This window comes from Cupressus sempervirens, chromosome 1 (genome assembly GCF_028749045.1).
Source record: "Cupressus sempervirens isolate cs-2001-9-10 chromosome 1, ASM2874904v1, whole genome shotgun sequence".
Taxonomy (NCBI): domain Eukaryota; kingdom Viridiplantae; phylum Streptophyta; class Pinopsida; order Cupressales; family Cupressaceae; genus Cupressus; species Cupressus sempervirens.
Window position 1 is genome coordinate 234064628 of NC_143118.1, and position 23229 is coordinate 234087856.

Sequence of the window (23229 nt, forward strand, 5' to 3'; positions counted from 1 at the left end):
CCAGGCACACAAGAAAATATAAGAAATGAAATAGAGAGAGGCAAAACTCAATTAGAAGGAATCATTGCTCGGTTGAAAGAATCCGGACAAACCAATCCAATGAGGGCTCAATTGGCATCATCCCTTGAATCCATTAACACCCAGATAACCTCAGTTAGTGGTCAGTTAGATATTTGTCGGGCTAAGAGGGATGAACAAAAAAGATTTTATGCAAATAAATTGTCATATGAAGATGTTAGAAAAAAGGAAATACCAAAAGGTAGTATATGTGCATTATTTAGAAAACTCGGTGAGCAAAATACTATTAGAGAGGGTACTAAACGATTCCCCATCCATTGGTGCATACATGATGCTATTAGAAATAATTTTTGAGATAGATGGTGGATGGTTTTTGATGCCCCTCCTTGCAACAATCACGAGGTCCCCATGTATTTTTTGAAAAAATTATATTGTGAGTTTGTCCTTGGGGAGATCCCTAATTATTTTGATATGTTAGACTCCTAGGGTAGAGGTGGGGGGTCATCATTTGAGAGGCCCAGAGCACGTCGTGACCCTAATGTAGTTAGGGCACCCATGGTCCATCCACAGCGTGAGCATGTGATTATTCCTTCAGTTGTGAAAGAACATGTAGAGGCTAGCACTCTAGGGACCATTAATGCTTTGACGCAGACCCTCATCCATTCCACGAGCCCATTAGTTGAGGGGGAGCCTTCTATACATCATGGTCACATGTGCACTTCATGCGGATCCCTATGCACATTTGGCACTCATGTCGGAGATGGTGCAGATGATGGGCTTGTCACCGATCAGTTCCTGAATGAGACATTTGGCATTGACACATAGGTAAATTGCTAATTTGATCACATTTCATACGTATAGTGAATGATTAATTAATTAGGATTTATTGACATTGTTCAAAATTTAGGGTCAAAGTGTTCCTGGGCCTAGCAGCGATCCTCCAGGCCCATTTTTTGTCCCTTCGACGAGTCCTGAGGTATGTATCAATTTAATCATTTTAATTAATACAGATATTTATTATGTAATCATATTAAGGATTGACCAAAAAAAATATGCATGTGCATCAGTTCTCCACAGGACCCTCAACCTTTACCACAGACGCAGAGCAGAGACATCATACGAGCTTCACACAGGTACAATTGTTTCATGTTAATTTAATTCATTTGATTATATTTATTCCATGTTTCATGTTAGATATAACGTGTATTGTATGACATGCAGCTCATGATGTCGGACACACCTCCTCATCTGTGACAGTCTGTTGATAGTGGAGTGGCCGCAGCTATGGCTAGCTCACAGCCACTGACAGAGGTATGAAAGAATTTTCTTCATTTTAGTTGTTTTTTATAATAGTTAATCTCAAAATTTCTAATGTTATTTATAAGTGATTATATTTATTGAATTTTTGTAGGGTCTTGTCACGCTTGATCGTCCACGAGCATTTGAGGTGGACTTACAGAGTGACTATTTGTTGGCGGTAAGAAAATAATTGATTTTGTGAGTACATATATTTGATTTCAACGTATAATAAATATTGATTCATATCTACTTTCTTTGTATCAGTTGGACCTGGAGAAGAGCCTCAACAAGAGGTCAAGTGAGCATGTCAGGAGGGCCCCGTCATCTCCACTGTCTCCCTCCACACGACGGCAAAGGACGTCAAGAGACTTATTTCCTTCCCCTCGTGGGAAGGAAAAGATGTAGTTGAGATATTTGATACATATATATATAGAGACTTGTTTCCTTCCCCATGTATATATATATAGGCATCTGAGAGACATATTCGATACACATTTGATGTACATATGACATTCTATATTTGATGTATGACATTATTGGTTAATATATGATATGTTTGTTCATATATGACATTATTGGTTATCATTTTATATTATATGTTTGTTCATGTATGACGTTAAATTAGATATGTTCGTGTATGATATTAAATTAGATATGGGCATGTATGAAATTAAATTCAATTGCTAGAGAGTTGCCATTATGTCTACCAACTAGTAGATGTTCTTTTTTGCTTTATTAGTATTTCTCAAAAACTGAAAAGAAGTTGTTTCTGGTGAATAGTTGTAAACAATTGCGATCATCGACTTCATGTACTCATGGCTTTGGCTGTGAACACTTGTAACTTTGGCTATAAGCATCCATGGCTTTGGCTATGTGCACTAGTGGCTTTGGCTGTGAGCATTTATGGCTTTGGTTGTAGGCACAATATAGCCTTGGCTATGGGTTGTCTTTCTTGCTGCATGTTGAAGTTACCTTCAAGAATATCATTAGTCTAAGATCATTACAATTAAAATACTATGACATAATACCTTGGAAATAATAGTCTTTAACCCATTACTTTATTTGTTAAAACATCATGTAGTATCTACTGTAGTCCTTCTACTCAAATATGTTTTCAAAAATACTTAGTATGGCAAAAAAATGTCTATGGAAAGCTTGTCAAATAGGATATTGAAGAACTAAATGTGGATAGTCATTAGTACCCATCAATAAGAACACAGGCATCTTTCTCAAGCAAGCCATATGACATTAGCAAGTAATTTATAAATTTCCTTTGCAAATAACTAGAAGATGCTATGAATCTTAATACAGAGTTAATCACGAACTCATTATTCCATCCAAGAAGCATATATCACCCTAAGCCAATTAACCGACAGGATAAAAATTAATTCAATTTCAACAAAATTTTGAGTATAACAAGCATCTTAGGGATTCTTAAAAGAATTAATACAATGTTCACAAGAGCATTACAAGTTCTTGTAATGCTATTTCACATATTGTAATCATATTCACTTTTGAATGGCCATTTGTGTTACAAGCATAAATGTTCTTTAAGGTCTTTTAATTCTAGACATGAATTTTATTATGAAGCTTTTTTATGACAACCCACTCAATGCATATATTGTTGTTCCAGATTATGCTAATTTGACTTTCATTGGTTGATTTGGGTCTAGACATGATGTTATTCACTACCTTTTTTATATATTATTTTTTTGTAGTGAGGTTCTGGCCTAAATGAATGTATTAATCATCGAAGTTGTGAACCTTGGTCAAGATCCTTACAAATATATTTTCAAATTGGACCTCAAATAGTTTTCTCAGTCACCCCCTGTACACAGATACTAAAGTTGTAGTTAATTACAAAATTAATACTGAATTAACACAAGTTTAATTGAGAAGTATTATGTACCTCAATAGGCTAGATTATTATTGACCGGGAAGCTTTATCTTAGAGCAGTTGGTTTCCTAAATCTTTAGCGCAATGATAGTCTTATGGAATGTGGAATTAGGTCTGCTAGCTAAGGAACGTTCTTTAAAAGGTAGAGGAAACTCAAGACTCACATGTTTCCAATCAATATAAATGTTTAAATCGCTTCTCTAATTTTTTCTATTTATGATCTTCTTAAAACTTAACTTTCTAAATGCATTGATGGGGAAATAAAGATCTTCTAGGAACTAAAGGCTAATCATGCTTAATACTTACAATTCTCTGTTTTTATCTAATAATTTAAAAAAGATTGTACAAGTGTTTTCAAAGAGCAACACTTGTCACTAACATCATAAGAAGGAATATCCAAGGCGATCCCCCACAACCAAATTCAAGAGAAAACAAAATTCCACTACTAAAGAGATAGTAACAATGATCATCCCTAGTCTCTCCCTTATCACAAAATGATTACCATCAAAATTTGCATTTCCAATTGTGTCATGTGCGTTGAAGCGATAGTAACATTTTCACTCTCTTACCTAATGTCTCCCATTTCTGAAACTCCTGGGGAAGGGTAAGGCCATCTTCTCAGTACTTCAAAATACAACAAGTTCCATTTTTTCACATATTGATAATCGTTGAATTAAAGTATAGTCAAATTATTGACAGCCCATAGATATGCCCCGTCAAAGATCGCAGCCTTGTGGCATTTAGTGACCCTTAGGGACATTCTGGTTCAGCGTGTCTGAGAACGTTCGAGCACTGAAGGGGACAGGAAGAGGTTGGGGATAGGGTTTACCCAGCCACTCGGAGCTAATGGAGGAGATAGTTTGATCCCATTACGAAAGATGAGAGAGATTTGGTAGTTGGCAACTTTGTACTAGCCAACACTACAAGTTTCAGCATCACCCGAGATGGCATTGTAGAATGAAAATAGAATGTGATCTCCAAAAAGTGAGAGAGGTTATTGTAGGTCTCTACAATACAGTCCTATAGGAATTGGAATCTCATCCATATCTCACACGAGCTCCGAGATATGCCCTGTCAAAGATCGCAGCCCTGTGGCATTTAGTGACCCTTAGGGACATTCTGGTTCGGTATGCCTGAGAACGTTCGAGCATTGAAGGGGAAAAGAAAAGGTTGGGGATAGGGTTTACCTGTCCGCCCAGAGCTAATGGAGTAGATATTTTGATCCCACGATGAAAGATGAGAGACATTTAGCTGTTGGCAACTTTGTACTGGCCAAAACTACAAGTTTCAGCATCACCCAAGATTGCATTGTAAATTGAAAATGGAATGTGATCTCGAAAAAGCAAGAGAGGTTATTGTAGGTCTCTGCAACACAGTCCTATAGGAACTAGAATCGCATCCATACCTTGCACAAGCTCCGAGATATGCCTCATCAAAGATTGCAGCCCTATGGCATTTAGTGACCCTTAGGGACATTTTGGTTCAGTGTGCTTGAGAACGTTCGAGCACTGAAGGGGATAGGAAGAGGTTGGGGATAAGGTTTACCTGGCCACCCAGAGCTAATGGAGCAGACAATTTGATCCCACGATGAAAGATGAGAGAGATTTGGCAGTTGGCAACTTTGTACCGGCCAACACTACAAGTTTCAACATCACCTGAGATGACATTATAGAATGAAAACAGAATGTGATCTCCAAAAAGTGAGACAGGTTATTGTAGGTCTCTGCAACACAGTCCTGTAGGAATTGGAATCTCATCCATATCTCGCATGAGCTCCGAGATATGCCCCGTCAAAGATCGCAACCCTGTGGCATTTAGTGACCCTTAGGGACATTCTGATTCGGCGTGCCTGAGAACGTTCAAGCACTGAAAGGGACAAGAAAAGGTTGGGGATAGGGTTTACCCAGAGCTAATGGAGCAGACAGTTTGATCCCACGACGAAAGATGAGAGAGATTTGGTAGTTGGCAACTTTGTACTGGCCAACACTACAAGTTTCAGCATCACCCGAGATGGCATTGTAAAATGAAAATAGAATGTGATCTCCAAAAAGCGAGAGAGGTTATTGTAGGTCTCTACAACACGGTCCTGTAGGAACTAGAATCTCATCCATACCTCACACAAGCTTTGAGATATGCCCCATCAAAGATAGCAGCCCTATGGCATTTAGTGACCCTTAGGGACATTCTGGTTCAGTGTGCCTGAGAACGTTCGAGCACTGAAGGGGATAGGAAGAGGTTGGGGATAGGGTTTACCCAGCCACCCAGAGCTAATGGAGCAGACAGTTTGATCCCACGACGAAAGATGAGAGAGATTTGGCAGTTGGCAACTTTGTATTGGCCAACACTACAAGTTTCAACATCGCCCGAGATGGCATTGTAGAATGAAAATGGAATGTGATCTCCAAAAAGTGAGAGAGGTTATTGTAGGTCTCTACAACACAGTCCTATAGGAATTGGAATCTCATCCATATCTCACACAAGCTCTGAGATATGCCCCGTCAAAGATTGCAGCCCTATGGCATTTAGTGACCCTTAGGGACATTCTGGTTCGGTGTGCCTGAGAACGTTTGAGCACTAAAGGGGACAAGAAAAGGTTGGGGATAGGGTTTACCCGGCCACTCGGAGCTAATGGAGTAGACAGTTTGATCCCACGATGAAAGATGAGAGAGATTTGGCAGTTGTCAACTTTGTACTGGCCAACACTACAAGTTTCAGCATCACCTGAGATGGCGTTGTAAAATGAAAATAGAATGTGATCTCCAAAAAGTGAGAGAGGTTATTGTAGGTCTCTGCAACACAGTCCTGCAGGAACTAGAATTGCATCCATACCTCGCACAAGCTCCGAGATATGCCTCATCAAAGATCACAGCCCTTTGGCATTTAGTGACCCTTGGGGACATTCCGGATTGGCGTGCTTGAGAACGTTCGAGCACTGAAGGGGATAGGACAAGGTTGGGGATAAGGTTTACCCGGCCACCCAGAGCTAATGGAGCAGACAGTTCAATCCCACGACAAAAGGTGAGAGAGATTTGGCAGTTGGCAACTTTGTACTGGCCCACACTGCAAGTTTCAGCATCACTTGAGATGGCGTTGTAAAACAAAAATGGAGTGTGATCTCCAAAAAGTGAGAGAGGTTATTGTAGGTCTTCACAACACGATCCTGTAGGAACTAGAATCGCATCCATGCCTTCCACGAGCTCCGAGATATGCCCCGTCAAAGATCACAGCCCTATGGCATTTAGTGACCCTTGGGGGCATTCTGGATTGGCATGCCTGAGAACGTTCAAGCACTGAAGGGGATAGGACGAGGTTCAGGATAGGGTTTACCCGACCACATGGAGCTAACAAAGCAGACAGTTTGATCCCACGAGGAAAGGTGAGAGAGATTTGGCAGTTGGCAACTTTGTACCAGCCGACATTGCAAGTTTTAGCATCACCCGAGATGGCATCGTAAAATGAAAATGAAATGTGATATCCAAAAAGTGAGAGGAATTATTGTAGGTCTCCAAAAAGAGTGTTTAAAAATGCAAAAATAGTGGGGGGTCCTTTGTATGGTTTGGGAGTTTGACCATTAAAAGTAGAAATTGTCCTAGTAGTAAGTGCTGGTAACAGTTTTGAAATTTGATTGTTGAGTGTTGAGAAACCTCAAGTTTGGGATTTTTCTTGTTGGATTGAGTCTATAATAACCATTTCCATCTGAAAAGTTGATTGTTGAAACCATTTAAGAAGTATTTGCATAGTTTTCCCTAAAATTTGAGTGCATAAAAAGGGGTATGTGATTGCTCCCAAGGTGGATTTAGTGTTTTCTCCAAACAAGAGTTGCATTTTATGTTTGAAGTCATCTAATATAACCAAAGTGAAGGTGTTTGAACCATTTTGGGGTTCTAGAGATGTTGCAAAGTAAGAGTTCTAGAAAGCCTTAGGGTAAAGGGGCTAGAAAGGAGGGTTTTTTAAAAACCATTGTAAAGTTGATCATGAGACCAATAAAATAGAAGAATCCTTGCATTTGAGTCGTGTCTTAAAACTTTTTTGGGTCATGGGAGTTCCAAAAGTCAAGGGATTGTGAGTTGCTTTGTAAATGGCCTCAAACTAGGCCTAGTTGGCAGACTGAAATAGCCAGTTTTGAGTGATATTTTACAAAACAAGTGTAGTTGGTTTTGGAGTATATTTTAGAGTGAGGAAAAGGGTATTTTAATCACCCAATAGTTTAGGAAGTTCTATGGAAAATTTTGGAGAAAACAAAAAATTAGTCATTGGCAAGGGCTAGTTGGAACAAGCCTAGAAGAGGCAAAATTGAGAAAGTGTAAGAGATGAGTTGCTGAGAGTGTGCAAGGAGTTGGAACATGTTAGATGAGATGTTTTGAGATGATCCAAGGTGTTGAGGCCATGATATGATGCCAAGGACGAGTTTTGGTACTTGCATAGGGTGTTCCAACCAAGCTACAAATGCATAGGATAGGACCTTGTAAGGTACTTGCAAATTATGGTTCTAATGCCGACAAAATAGAACTCCCACCAAACTTGGAAATTTACCTTATCTTTAATGTCAAGGACTAAGTTCAATATAAAGGGCCTACATTCATAGAAGGACAAACAAAATCAAAGGTTGAAGAAGTCACTATCCCATTATAATCTCAGCCAAAAGCTAAAAAGGTTATGGATTCAAGAATCAAGAAGAAGACTTGTCATGGCACCTATATGGAGCATCTTATCAAATGGAAGGATCAACCAAAATCTGAAGTAACATGGATAGATGAGAGTGATTTTGGAAAGAAAGGTATTCCTACGAAATTCCTTCAGATTTATCCACCATGAGTTCTTTGTCACATAGTCAATTGGTGTGCATAGATCCTAGGGAAGGCGATAGTTGGGAGATATCCTCTTGGGAATAGGGTCAAGAAGAAACCCTATAGGATCAGAAGAAGTCATTGGTTAGTTTGGGCATAGTGGCCTAAACTAGCTAAGAGACATATTAAAAACTACATTTTCAATTATGATCTCAAGGCCTACATGGCAGTCCAAGTACATGGATGGATGATGAGATAATTATTCTTGAATTGGGTAGACCACTTTGTAAGAACAATTCCATGTGGGGTATTTCTCTCAAAAAGGTGTCTTCTAGTATTTGATGATCATGGAATCCATATGACATGGAAAATAATTGATAAAGCAAAGAAGTTGGGCATAGATTGTGTGTCACTTGTAGTGTATACCATCTATAGGTGTCAATCATTGGATGTTAGTTTTTTCTCACCATTAAAATCTTACTTAAAACATATTTGGAATGTGTGGTTGGCTAGGAACCCTCAAATCAATATTTGTCATGAGGAGTTAGGAATGTTATCTAGCAAAGCCTCCAATTTGGCACTTACACCCGACTAATATAATGAGTGGTTTCCATAGGATAGGGATATGGTCTTTGAATAGGGAGGTGTTAGTGAATGATATAGGCCCAAGAAAGTGCTTCATTTTTGATGAGGATGGAAAATAGGGATCTAAACCACAACCCACAAGTAGTGGATCAGAAGAAACAACTACTGTAGATGATGCAAATATTGATGAGTTGTAAAGTGAGGGGGTGGAAATCACTATTGAATCCTTCCTAAAAATCAATGGCTTATTAGATGAACCAATTAACACTTTGTTGAGGAGTTATGGACAAAATATGAAGGGACTAGGTACAATTGCACCTAAAAATACCCAACCAGAAAACTTGAACTAGCCAGTGGACTATTATAGGAGATAAAACCTTGAATAACCACAAGTTAGGGTTCTTCATAGAATATCGTTTAAGCCATGTGCCGGTTACAACCACCGCACCGACATGGTACTCTAAACCTTCACCATCTATAACCGAGTGATCCAATTTTTGTTTGGCTTGAACACAATGACACAAATAATAATCTGTCCCTTCTTCATTGTCTTTATGTGCAATAATAGCAAAAACATGGCCTGCAGTGACAAATGTACAAAATGCGGTCATTAATTCAAAAAATACTTGCATAAAAGTTATAAAGTTACATATTGAAATTACAAAGATATATAAATATATATATTACCAGGTTGCACTAGATCAAACAAGCGGTCAAAGTCAATAGACGATTCTATCTGTACCATTTCCAGTGCTTGTGGGGGATGATAGGTGTCAATTGGGTCCAAAACCCGTATATCCCATTTGTCCACCCATTCAGTCGACTCATAGTCATCCCAATTTTCCTCTGCACATGATGGACAATAACATGCCATTTTTCATGTGTGGATACTCCATGAACTTGCATCAGAGCTTCTAAAAGAGTGCAACTCACTGGATCCTGTTAGTGTGCAACAATCCTGATATGGTACAATGTTAGTATTATCTATCAACCTAAAAAATCTACGAACCGTAGACTCACCTTCCTTACCTGGACCCATTGTAGCATTACACCATTGGATGATGGATTTTGCATCTATCAATATTGCTCCATCTTTGTACTTTAGTTCTTCATGAGCTAAGGCTCTTTTGATGCTGCGCCTACACCATCGTGCTCTCCCTTTCCATGACCAGCCTCTGTGAAATTCCACATGTATTGAATTCTACACAACTTGTGCATCCTGCTCAACCAATAGAACATCCGTGCATTCTTGAATTGAGATGCACAATTGTCTGACCAAATAATGTGCTGATGATACGTGATGCCCCTGTTAGCCAAATCTCCATAAAATATTTGAAAACAACCATGTATGAACTCCATAGAATGTAATCGATCATCGGTGATGTAAAAAAGGTACTCCCTCAAAATCTTCCTGTCATCCTCTGTACTTGTAGGTGAATGCATGAATGTTATGTGAAAAAATATGGAAACCTATTGAGAAGTATAATACTTTGATTGCACCTCATTTTGTGGTTGTAGTGTGTGGTTCTCTACGAAATCTACAACCAAAACAATGGTATCCAGTGGAAACGTATCCTTGCACAACTTGAATTGCAAATCCAGCCATTGAGCTCTATGGGTATGCCTTGCATACTCGTAAATAATGTTTTCACGAAAAATTTTCATGAACTCATACACTAGAATCTTTTCAATGACTAAATCACATCTTTTACCATGTTTCCCATATTTTAGAGCATATGTCACTGTCTTAAATTTTCCATAATCTACTATTTCATTTCCAATTGCATATGTACTATCCATATGTTGACAAGTTGATAAAAGTTGCAAAGAACTACAAAATAAGCACGTACCATCCAAGCATGATGTCTTGTAAAATTGTTGGTCATCCCTTATTTCACATAAAATGTTGGATATGAATTCCCTTGAAGATCTTGGTGGCTCATTTATGTCACAATCCTGCAAAATAAACTAAGAATGCAAAATTATGCATATATGCCTAAAAATATCAAAATGGTTAGAAAATTCAATATGTATCCTACAACAACAAGTTGTGCATGTGTGATTTATCTTCACATAAAAAGGTTTACCCATCTCAAATTTTTTTTGACTTATTCGAATTTGAGGATACATACCAATAAATTTTGCAAAAAATTGTGTCTGAGTTGTGTCCAAAAAATGTTTTGCATGTGGCTCGTGATTTTGGCTACCAATCCTCCTTCTTACAACATCTCTTTGATTAGGGGAAACACGTGTGTTATTTTTCCAAAAATCTTCGATCAATGATTTCAAGGCTTCACTAATTTCTTTATCCTTTCGTGGTAGTCTACCGCTAAATGTCCATAACTCATTTTTTGTTGGATCTTCCAATCTCTCACGCCTTAGCATGACTCTCCTTAGAGTACCTCTACCAATTTTTAATGTTTTGCTTGTCTTTCTCATGAGTCGAGCTTTTTTCATTTGGCTACTTGCTATTGTCAATGTAAGTACTCGTCTTGTGATATTACTATCTTTGGTGCATGATTTAGAACCCACTTTCTCATAAGCATTCATTAGATTCTTTACAATGTTTTTTTCATTTGAATCATCCATCGTTCTTAGCCCAAGAATCTTCATGATAGGCCTAAATTTTAAATTCCTCATCATTTCAACAAATAATTGGCATTGACCTGTAATATTTAATTCATCAAAAAAAAATCTCCACATACGATTAGCTTTTATTTGACAAGTACGCTTGCTAATCTTGTCAGGCATTGATTTCAAAATGTTACTATCAATATCAATCAAATATTTTGGTCTTCTAAAATGAATTCTAGAAGGTGTTATAATCTCTTCAATTCTCTCAACATTTTGAACATCAACATAAGGTTGAGTGTATTGCGTACCTTTAACCAAAGATGATGTGCCTTGGCAATAAGATGCAAAAGATGGAATATCACCTACTTGATGTGTTGATGTTGTGCCTTCAACATGACATGATGGAGTGTGTATATCGTCAGATCTACAAATCAGTGTCTCTTCAACATGAGAGGATGATATGACTTCAACATTGGAAGATGGTGTAGCGGACGATATGAATCCAACATTAGAAGATGGTGTAGCTTCACAATTCAATTGTCTTCTTGAGCATAACAGTCTCATTCATTCTCTTTGTCTTTCCAATTCTTCCTCTTTGTTTCTTGGTACCGGTGGTTCTTGATCCTCTTCAAAAGTCAATTCTTCATTATTGCTTTGCAATTTTCTTTGCTCACGTAGTAATTTTATTTTATCTCTTTTAATTGCCAAATCTCTCTCCCTATCTTCATTTGTTTGATTTTTTGGTTTCTTCCTTAGCAGGATGATGATTTCTACATGTCAAATTATTCAAACATTTGAATTACTTAAAATGTGTAAATTAAAAATTATTCAAATACATATAAAAATTATAATTATTTGAATGAATACATAATATATATATAAAATGACTTGTCAAATTTCTAACCATTTCGAAATAACATTTCATTGAAACATACAAATTTCAATGAATTCACTATATATTAAATAACATGTCAAATTATAATCAAATTTGTATCTATATATCAACAAACAATATTTAAAATAGATTGAACTAACCTTTTCTATACAAGGAATATTCAAAAAGTCTTCAAATTGTGTATCCAATGATTGAATTTGGTGTTTGGTAGCTTTCAAAAGTGTTTGCCACCTTGAAATAGTGTTTGTTAGCTTGAAATAGTGTTTGCCACCTTGAAAGAGTGTTTGTTGTGTTGAAACCCATGTTTTCTGTCAGGATAACAAAGTGCAGAACAAAACAAAAGCAGAGAATGAATGAAACGGGCCCCAAAGTTGCTTTTTGACCGTTTTTAGGTGATTTCACATAGTGCGTACGCGCTATAGTGCATATGTACTATAGCGCATATGCACTATATGAGAACACATCACTCTCCACCCTCCCTACTCTCTCTCTCTTCCTACTCTCTCTCCCCTCTCCCATCCCCTACACACTCTCTCTCTCCCCTCTCCCATCCTTTACTCTCTCTCGCTCTCCCTCTCCCACCGCCTACTCTCTCTATCTCTCTCACCCTCTCTCCTCTCCCATCCCCTACTCTTTAGATCTCTCACACATACTCCCATCCTCCCTCTCCCACTTCTTACTCTCTCTCTGCCACCTCCTACTCTCTCTCACACTCTCTCCCATCCCCTACTCTCTCTTACACACACTCCCATCTGCCCCTCTCTCCCATCCACTACTCTCTCTCTCTCTCTCTTGGGCTACTCTCTCTCTCCCCTCTCCCATCCCCTAAACTCTCTCTTTTGCAGATACACACTCCCATCCCCCTCTCTCTCTCCCCTCTCCCATCCCTTACTCTCTAGATCACTCACACGCACTCCCATCCCTCTCTCTCCTCCTCTCCCACTCCCTCTCCCACCACCTACTATCTCTCTCTCTCTCAAGTTCTCTCTCTCCCTCTCTCTCTCTCTCTCTCTCCCATCCCCTACTCTTACTCTCTCTCTCTCCAATCCCCAACTCTCTCTCACACTCTCTCCCATCCCCTACTCTCTCTAACACTCTCTCTCATCCTTTCACTTTGTCTCTCTCATCTTGTACTCTCTCTCTCTCTGCCACCTCCTACTCTCTCTCACACTCTTTCCCATCTTTTCACTCTGTCTCTCCCATCTCGTACTCTCTCTTTTCCACCCCCTACTCTCTCTCACACTCTCACACTCTCTCCTATCCCCTACTCTCTCTCTTTCACACACACACACACACACACACACACACACACACACACACACACACACACACACACTCACACTCCCATCCCCCCTCTCTCCACTCTCTCTCATACCCCACTCTCTAGATTTGTCACACGCACTCCCATCCCTCTCTCTCCCCCTCTCCCACTCCCTCTCCCAGGTCACCTACTATTTCTCTCTCTCAAGTTCTCTCTCTCCCTCTCTACTCTCTCTCTCCCATCCCCTACTCTTACTCTCTTTCTCTCCCATTCCCAACTCTCTCTCACACTCTCTCCCATCCCCTACTCTCTCACACTCTCTCCCATCCTTTCACTTTGTCTCTCCCATCCTGTACTCTCTCTCTCTCTCTCTCTGCCGCCCCCTACTCTCTCTCACTCTCTCCCATCCTTTCACTCTATCTCTCCCATCCTTTCACTCTGTCTCTCCCATCCCATACTCTCTCTGCCACCCCCTACTCTCTCTCACACTCTCTCCCATCCGCTACTCTCTCTCTTTCATAGAAACACACACTCTTATCCCCCCACTATCTTCTCTCCCATCCCCTACTCTCTACATCTGTCACACACACTCCCATCCCCCCTATCTCTCTCCCTCTCCCTCTCCTACCACCTACTAGATCTCTCTCTCTCTCAAGTTCTCTCTCTCCCTCTCTACTCTCTCTCTCTCTCCCATCCCATCCCTTACTCTCTCTCTCTCTCTCTCCCATCCCCTACTCTCTCTCACACTCCCATCCCCTAATCTCACTCTCTCTCTCCCATCTCGTACGAGCTCTCTCCGCCACCACCTACTCTCTCTCACACTCTCACACTCTCTCCCATCCCCTACTCTGTCTCTCTTACAAACATTCCCATTCCCCCCCTCTCTCTCTCCCTCTCCCACTCCCTCTCCCACTACCTACTTTCTCTCCCCCATCCCCTACTCTCTCTCTCCCCTCTCCCATCCCCTACTCTCTCTCTTTCATAGACACACACTCCCATCCCCCCGCCCTCTCTCTCCTCTCCCATCCCCTACTCTCTAGATTTGTCACACACACTCCCATCCCCCCCCTCTCTCCCTCTCCCACTCCCTCTTGCACCACCTACTATCTCTCTCTCTCTCAAGTACTCTCTCTCCCTCTTTACTTTCTCTCTCCCATCCCCTACTCTCACTCTCTCTCTTCCATCCCCTACTCTCTCTCTCACTCTCTCCCATCCCCTACTCTCTCTCTCTCTCACCCCCATCCTGTACAAGCTCTCTCTACCACCCCCTACTCTCTCTCAAACTCTCACACTCTCTCCCATCCCCTACTCTATCTCTCTTATACACATTCCCATTCCCCCCCCCCCTCTCTCTCTCACACTCCCTCTCCCATTGCCTACTCTCTCCAATCCCCAACTCTATCTCTCTTACACACTTCCATTCCCCCCTCTCTCTCTCCCTCCCACTCCCTCTCCCATCACCTACTATCTCTCTCTCTCTCTCTCTCTCTCTCTCTCTCTCTCTCTCTCTCTCCCATCCCCTACTCTCACTCTCTCTCTTTGCCACCCCTATTCTCTCTCACACTCTCACACTCTCTCCAATCCCCTACTTTCTCTCTTACACACACTTCCATCCCCCCTCTCTCTCCCTCTCCCACTCCCTCTGCCATTTCCTAATCTCTTTCTCTTCCATCCACCCTCTCTCTCCCTCTCCCACTCCCTCTGCCATTGCCTACTCTCTTTCTATCCCATCCCCTACTCTCTCTATCTCTCTCTCCCCTCTCTCATTCCCTACTCTCTTTCTTTCACACACACCCATCCCCCCTCTCTCCTCTCCCATCCTCTACTTTTTCTCTCACTCACTCTCCCTCTCCCACTGCCTACTCTCACTCTCTCTCTGCTACCCCCTACCCTCTCTCACATTTTCACACTCTCTCTCTCTTTCTCTCTTACACACATTTCCATCCCCTGAAATGTCCCTTTTCTGATTTTACATGATATTTCATGCCTCTAATCAGATCTTTAAGATCAAACAACTAATATCACAAAGATCCACCAAATTTCTCAAGAAACCCCAAATCGGGTATGCCAGAAATAGTGCCAAAAGCTTCACAACTTCACAAATTATTAATAAATCTGAAAGTAGAAATTTTTATAGAAATTTGAGCAGCATAATAGCCTACAAAATGAAATTTCCAGATCCGTATAGCCTTTATACAACATTTCGCAAATGTAGGACAAAAACTATGCTCATCGGGCTCTTGAAATTAACACCAAAATGCCCGAAAACACTACAAAAACACTAATAATCTATCTAAGAAGTTTAATCACATACCAATACATATATTCAGCTCTATTTTAACATCTTAAATTCTGAAATACATAAGCAACCCAAATTGATATGAAATACTCAACTGAAAACACCAAACGCATACAAAAAACACACCCAAAAACCCACAAATCTGCACTGTTTAGCACAAAGGCAAACTCTATATGAGCATGCACATGGAATGGCTTCAAACTCCCATCCTTAGCCTTCTTGGAAAACTACAAACTCCCATTCTTGGGTCTCCTTGGAAGCTTGCAAAATCTCGTTCTTGGGTCTCCTTCTCCACAGGTTTGGCAGCCTCTGAAGAATAACAAAGAATAAGCCAAAAATCAAGGTTTGGAAATCCCCCCAAAATGCCTCCAAACCCCTTAAAAGAGGGAATAACTGTAACTCACGTCCAAGAGAGGTTAATGAAACATATTTTAATAATAATTTTTATTTATTAGTCCAACGGTTTCCAAAGATTAACCCCCTTTTTTCGAAACTTCACTTTCTTGGGCTTGCCTGCCTTAGCAAAGATTATTATTTTTTAATTATTTGAAAAGGGGACATGACAAGTCCTCCCCTCCCAAATATTGCTTTTCCTCAAGAAATGGCTGAGCAATAAACCAATCAATCCACCTGGATCCCAAATGTAGTCATGAACTATACTACTGCCAAATAACATAGGCTCCTGCAATATGACCAAGAGGAATCCATAATCAAACTGACAATTACAGCTCAACCAAACTCCAAAATCACAACTACCACAATAAAAAACCCACGAGACACAAACTCTTAGAACATTAGAACCCAAGTAAAGTGGACAAATCAAACCGCCAACACAATAAATACCATCAACGCATCCCACTGGCCTATACGGAATGTACAATCCAACTCTGCAACAATGGTGAATGCTCTCAAATGAAACTATACCAAGTATGGAGAATCCACACACTATACAACTCCTACAGTCAACACAACTCTGTAGATCATTGGCCACTGTCTCATAACCATAACTCCCATGCACCCCTGATGGTGAAAAGCCCTCACAAGATAAACAACAAGAAATGGAACCCAAACCAAATTTTCCTGCCATCAACTCCTCAACACAAGGATCAATTGCTAACTGATGTACATACCCTGCAATATAATGTTGATTAAAAAAAACCAACCTCAGTCAACAACTCACCATGAACAAGTGATACAACCCACTGTGACTAATCACTAGCTAAGTCAGGAGATGTCATAGCCAAAGGAGTAGAATCAATAACAACACCTGCTGAAGCATCACTCCAAAACTCCCGCTCTAAGTCATGTATTATCAAGCTATCAATTGCAGGACCTATCACCATGTTGTGCCCATCACAACTCTCATGCCGAGGCATCAAACTATTCCATAACTGATGATAAGCACTAGGAACCAAAGTACATCTATGTATCATAATCTCATCAACATGGTCATCAAAGGTAAATTGATGAGCGTACCTCACAGTGTAATGCTGATAGAATGCACCAATCTCAGTCAGTGGCTCAGATTGTAATCTAGATGAAACTAACTGCAATTGATCATTAACCATGTTAGAACTGACTATTACCTCTGAAGATATCACCAAGGGAGTAGTATTACTAGCAGAAACCATGCCAACTGTTGACTCACCAACATCACACATGATCTTTGATACATCTCTAGTCTCCATGCCATCAGTACTAGAGGCCACCACCATGTCAGGCATACAACAATCTGCTACAACACCCAACTCAACTGAACCCGACTCTAGTGGGAATGAACCTGATATGCCAATGTTAGTATCAAGAATGGATGCATCCCCATCTCCACTGTCTCTGACAATCTTGGCCATGGACATCCTTAGATCACCAAACACCACAACTTGTGACTGTATAGAATCAATTAAAGACTATAGTCGCTCTAACTCCATGGTCACCTTAGCCAAATGAAACTGTGACTCCTTGAAAGCCAACTGTGTACTCTCAAGAATCTTAGAAGTCACCTCAAGTTGCTCAGTAAGCTCACTCACCTCATCTTCCTTGGCCAACAATGCATCATATGTTGTACTACCCCACTTCATAAGATAATCTCTGTCGGCTACCAACTGCATATAATCCTATCTCAAAATCTGGATAGCCTCCCATAAAGAGTGGAACTCTGTCAAGAAAAGATAACTGCCTCCCTGCTCATCACTAGTAGGAGAACCCCATCCATAAGCTGCTAACAACTGACTAGCAGCATCAAAATGCTGGCAAGTGATAGCAATGTCTCGGTCACTAACTCTCAACTGATTAGACACATGATGGCACTGGCTTGACTGTCTCCTACAAACCTCCTCTAATGCACTGTCTAAAGGAGTATCCTCAAAGTTACTAGTCTCTAGAGTATTACCATCCATATCCTATGAATCAAATCTAAAACTCATATCAACATATGGAGTATCAAAAACATTAGCATTTCCGTCCAACTCCTCTATACCCAAGGAAACTAAGTCTTCAAAACTGCCCACTGCATCCTCCTAGATGTCATCAATGCCAATATGATCCTGGGACTCATCTATACACACTGCCAAATATGAAATATCATCAACACATTCCAACAAGTATGGTCGACTGGATATATGAAAAAAGCCCAACATTGGTGTATAAAATCTAATACTAACATCAAACAAGATACTGGCACAAGAAAAGACAACACCATGTAATCTGCTAATCAAATCCATGATAGCACCCAAACAAACACTGCTACCAAAAAGTGTTAAAGATCTCCAGTCAACTGAATCCCAAATGCCAATATAACAATCTCGAGTCCATATCCGTAAACTAGAATCAACTGGTAACTCAAGCAAACTCCTCACTTGAGTAATATGACCAATACTAAATAACTCCACATACCTGTCATGATGAGATAATTAAGTCACAATACTATCTTTGTTCACCTTCAGCTGGCTGGACAAATCATGTGAAGTACTACCAGCCTCAACCTCATGTGATGAAGCATCTAACTGTGCCTGGTACTCTTTCTTAGCAAAGTCATGAATGCTCAATGTCTGCTCATCTCTACCAGGTATCTCACCATCCTACACAACAACATCCTCATAATCATCATCTGAACCCACTACACTGTAGTCACTGCATGTTGTAACTATACCATCCTGAATACCTGTGGCATCACCCTTTGATGACCTGTAAACAATTGTCTATATTTGAGTATCAAGTTGACCGTTACTATCAATCTATGTAATATCCTTTCCCACCACCTCCTGTGGCAGAGTAGAATCTGAGACCTCTACCTGGCTATCAGTTAGTTTCTCAAACTCCTCATGCAAGTTCTTGGGAATTGTGTCATCTATCCTATGAGAATATTTGCCAAATAGAAATCCAGTCAACTTATCCACCTTAGCTGGGTCAGACAACATGTCATTCATTATAAAGTGGTGCTCAACCAGCTGTTCAGACATGTCATGGCTTATTTTCATAAGTTTATCTCGAATGTCTAAATAACCATCCTTTCTACTGTTTTGACTCTGGATATCAATTGTCCAAGATCGTGTCCTCTGAGACTCTGTACTATACCTGTCCATTCTGGATAAAGTAGACTGTAACCCCAATAGGATATAACTTCTTCAAACACCAAGAACTAACATGCAAATGATTAGAAGTAGCATGCAACCATAGATTTTGACATGCAACTGATTAGAAGCAACATGCAACCACCAAATTCACCAAGAACTAACATGCAAATGATTAGAAGTAGCATGAAACCATAAATTTTGACATGCATCTGATTAGAAGCAATATGCAATCATAAATTATGACATGCAAGATCTAGGTAGTTGTCAAAACTAACATGCAAGATCTAGTTAGTTTTCAAAATTGACATGCAAGATCTGGGTAATTGTCAAAACTGACATGCAAACTTCTACAACCACCAAATTCACCAAGAACTAACATGAAAATGATTAGAAGTAGCATGCAACCATAAATTTTGACATGCAACTGATTAGAAGCAACATGCAACCATAAATTATGACATGCAAGATTTGGGTAGTTCTCAAAACTGAAATGCAAGATCTTGGTAGTTGTCAAAACTGACATGCAAACTTCTACAAACCCTCAGGCTGGCAAGATCATGGCTCTGATACCACTAAAATGTCCCTTTTCTGATTTTACATGATATTTCATGCCTCTAATTAGATCTTTAAGATCAAACAACTAATATCACAAAGATCCACCAAATTTCTTAAGAAACCCCAAATTAGGTATGCTAGAAATAGTGCCAAAAGCTTCACAACTTCACAAATTATTAATAAATCTGAAAGTGAAAATTTTTACAGAAATTTGAGCAGCATAACAGCCTACAAAATGAAATTTCTAGATCCGTATAGCCTTTACACAACAGTTCACAAATGTAGGACAAAAACTATGCTCATCGGGCTCCTGAAATTAACACCAAAATGCCCAGAAACACCACAAAAACACTAATAATCTATCTCAGAAGTTTAATCACATCCCAATACATATATTCATCTCTATTTTAACATCTTAAATTCTAAAATACAGCAGCAACCCAAACTGATATGAAATACTCAACTGAAAACACCAAACTCATACAAAAAACACACCCGAAAACCCACAAATCTGCACTGTTCAGCACAAAGGAAAACTCTGTATGAGCATGCACATGGAATGGCTTCAAACTCTTGTCCTTAGCCTTCCTATAAACCTACAAAATCCCATTCTTGGGTCTCCCTGAAAACTTGCAAACTCCCGTTCTTGGGTCTCCTTCTCCACAGGTTTGGCAGCCTTTGAAGAATAACAAAGAATGAGCCAAAAATCAAGTTCTGAAAATCCCCCCAAAATGCCTCCAAACCCCTTAAAAGAGGGCATAACTGTAACTCACATCTAAGAGAGGTTAATGAAACATATTTTAATAATAATTTTCATTTATTAGTCCAACGGTTTCCAAAGATTAACCCCCTTTTTTCAAAACTTCACTTTCTTGGGCTTGCCTGCCTTAGCAAAGATTATTATTTTTTAATTATTTGAAAAGGGGACATGACATCCCCCCTCTCTCTCTCCCTCTCCCACTCCCTCTCCCATCACCTACTCTCTCTTCCATCCCCTACTCTCTCTCAAGCTACTCTATCTTCCCCCTCTCCCATTCCCTACTCTCTCTCTTTCACACACATGCACTCCCATCCTCCTCTCTCTCTCTCTCTTCCTCTCCCACCCTGTCTCCCACCACCTACTCTCTCTCTCCCCCATCACCTACTCTCAATCTCTCTCTCCCAACTTGTACTCTCTCTCACACTTCCTCTCTCTCCCATCCCCTACTTTCAATCTCTCTCCCCCATCCTATACTCTCTCTTTGCCACCTCTACTCTCTCTCTCTCTCACTTCCTCTCTCTTGCATCTTGTACTCTCTTTTCCACCCCTACTCTCTCAAATTTCCTCTATCTCCCATCCTATACTCTCTCTGCCACCCCTACTCTTTCTCACTTCCTCTCTCCCCTCTCCCATCCCCTACTTTCTCTCTATGTCTCTCACACACACAAATAGCCATTCCCTCGCCCCACCCCCTAGCTCTCTCTTGGTTTTCGTTTGCAATTTAGGTCTCAATAGTGCATGCGCACTATAGTGCATGCACACTACCTCGAATTCACTAGCGTTTTAATAGCACGTGCGTACTATAGGGCGCACACGCTATTCAAAGCTTTGCATTAAAACCAAGCCTAAGGCTTGGTTTTACCTTGGAGATCCAACCCAAAGGTTTGGTGTTTATAAACAGGTCTGAGATGTGTTTTCCAGCAAACATACAAAAAATGATTGATTTTTCTTGTGTGCTCCCCTTCAAGATTCCTTGTGGTTGGGTATTGATAAGATCAAGTTACATAACATTATAGGTCTCTGTGTTAGCTATCTAACCATATAATTTATTTTTAATTTGAACTATTTTAAGTCTTTCATCTATAATTTCTTTTGAATGTATGTTCATTTTTTGTCAGAAACCACCATGTACTAATTGGGTTGTAGATTTTAGCTCATTCATCAAATTTTGTAACAACTTAGTTTTTTAGAAACTAGACTCCATTCTACACACTTTGAAAAAAAGAAGTTTTGATTTTAGATTAGTTTTCAATCATTTCTAGGGGGAGCACACAGATATTTCATGTTTTTGGGATGGGTCTAATTTAAAAATTCATTAAAAAAAAATACACATTATAAAATTACCTGAAAAATCTGGGATAAACTACATAGTGTTAGGTAACTTTTGACTGGAGCGATTAAAGAATTTTTAAAAAAAAGTTAAAATTTTAGGGGGGGCACACTTTGTACTATGTTATTTTTTTTTGGAATAAACAGTACCACTTTCTGTGGCCCCCTTTTTTGACGACCTAAAACTAAACCATTTTGAAAAAAAATTAGTAGTTTAGAAACTAGATTCAAAGGACTACGACTTTTGTTTTTGTCATATCTTAAAATTTTGAGCGTAACTATCTTCAAATTCTTGTTGAAGTCCAAAATTTTTTGATTTCAGGAAAAAGGTGTCCACTTATACCCCCCTTTTGGCACCACAACTTGGTGCACTAACCCGTAATTGCTATTGGATTTTCAAGTATAATAAAAGTGTTCTTTGGGAAGCATTTTATTTTCTCTTAGTCTTCATATTGTTGCATTCTTGGTTGTGAGTTGGTAAGGGTGGTGTGGCCCTTCGTCAATGGTATTAGAGTGTACCTTCATCAAATTTTATCTATTCACATTCATACAAGTTACATATTTGACCATATTAGCTCCACTTCTATATATTTTCTCATTGATAATATAGGTTTTGCATATAGAATAATTTAATTATATTCATGTTTTAAAAAAATTCAATAAATACTTTAGTCTATTTTACAATTCACAAATGACACTAACTAATAACATTATGTGTATTGAAACTACAAAAAAAAATAAAAAATAAAAAATATTTTTTGTTTAGAATATATCAAATCCATTGCATGTGCACAAAAATAACCATGTAACTATCAACCTTTATCCATTTCTCAGTTTGGAAAGCTAACATGTTCCATGTTTGGCATTATTATATCTATCTAAGTATTTTTAGAAGCATTAAGTTAGATTGTATTATATAAACACACAAAATTAACTATTGATTATAATTATTATGTGTGTCTTTTGATATGACTAATTCAAGAATAAATGATAGTGATGCATAATTTGTTGTCAATTAGAAAACTTGATGACATGTCCATACACTATATATAACATGAGAATAATATAAGATGGTTAATAGGAAATATCAAAAGCCTATATTTATTTGTGAAAATGTAAAAGCAGTAAATATTTCATAATAAAATTATTTAGTATATTTAAGCATTAATAAATAATGTAGGAAGCATCATGAAGTTATCTTATGATAAATATTTTTCACAACACATAAATTTATAGAATATTATATTTATTTAGAATAATCAATTAATTTAATGGCTTCACTAACAACACATATAACCTAGACTAAGTTAATACCATCCTCTTCAAAATTGTGTTTGACACTAACTCTTAGAGGTTCTATTAGCTAACACTTTATATTCTTGACCAATACCTTTCATA

The 23229-nt window shown here is 39.1% G+C and overlaps 1 long non-coding RNA gene across 1 annotated transcript; it reads left to right on the forward strand.

Annotated features, from left to right (window-relative positions):
* The first annotated feature begins 831 nt into the window (after positions 1–831).
* Positions 832–1330, forward strand: LOC149577021 (uncharacterized). Its single transcript, XR_016363780.1, has 3 exons — positions 832–994; positions 1086–1151; positions 1240–1330. It is a non-coding gene; the product is annotated as an uncharacterized LOC149577021 (long non-coding RNA).
* The last annotated feature ends 21899 nt before the right edge of the window (positions 1331–23229 follow it).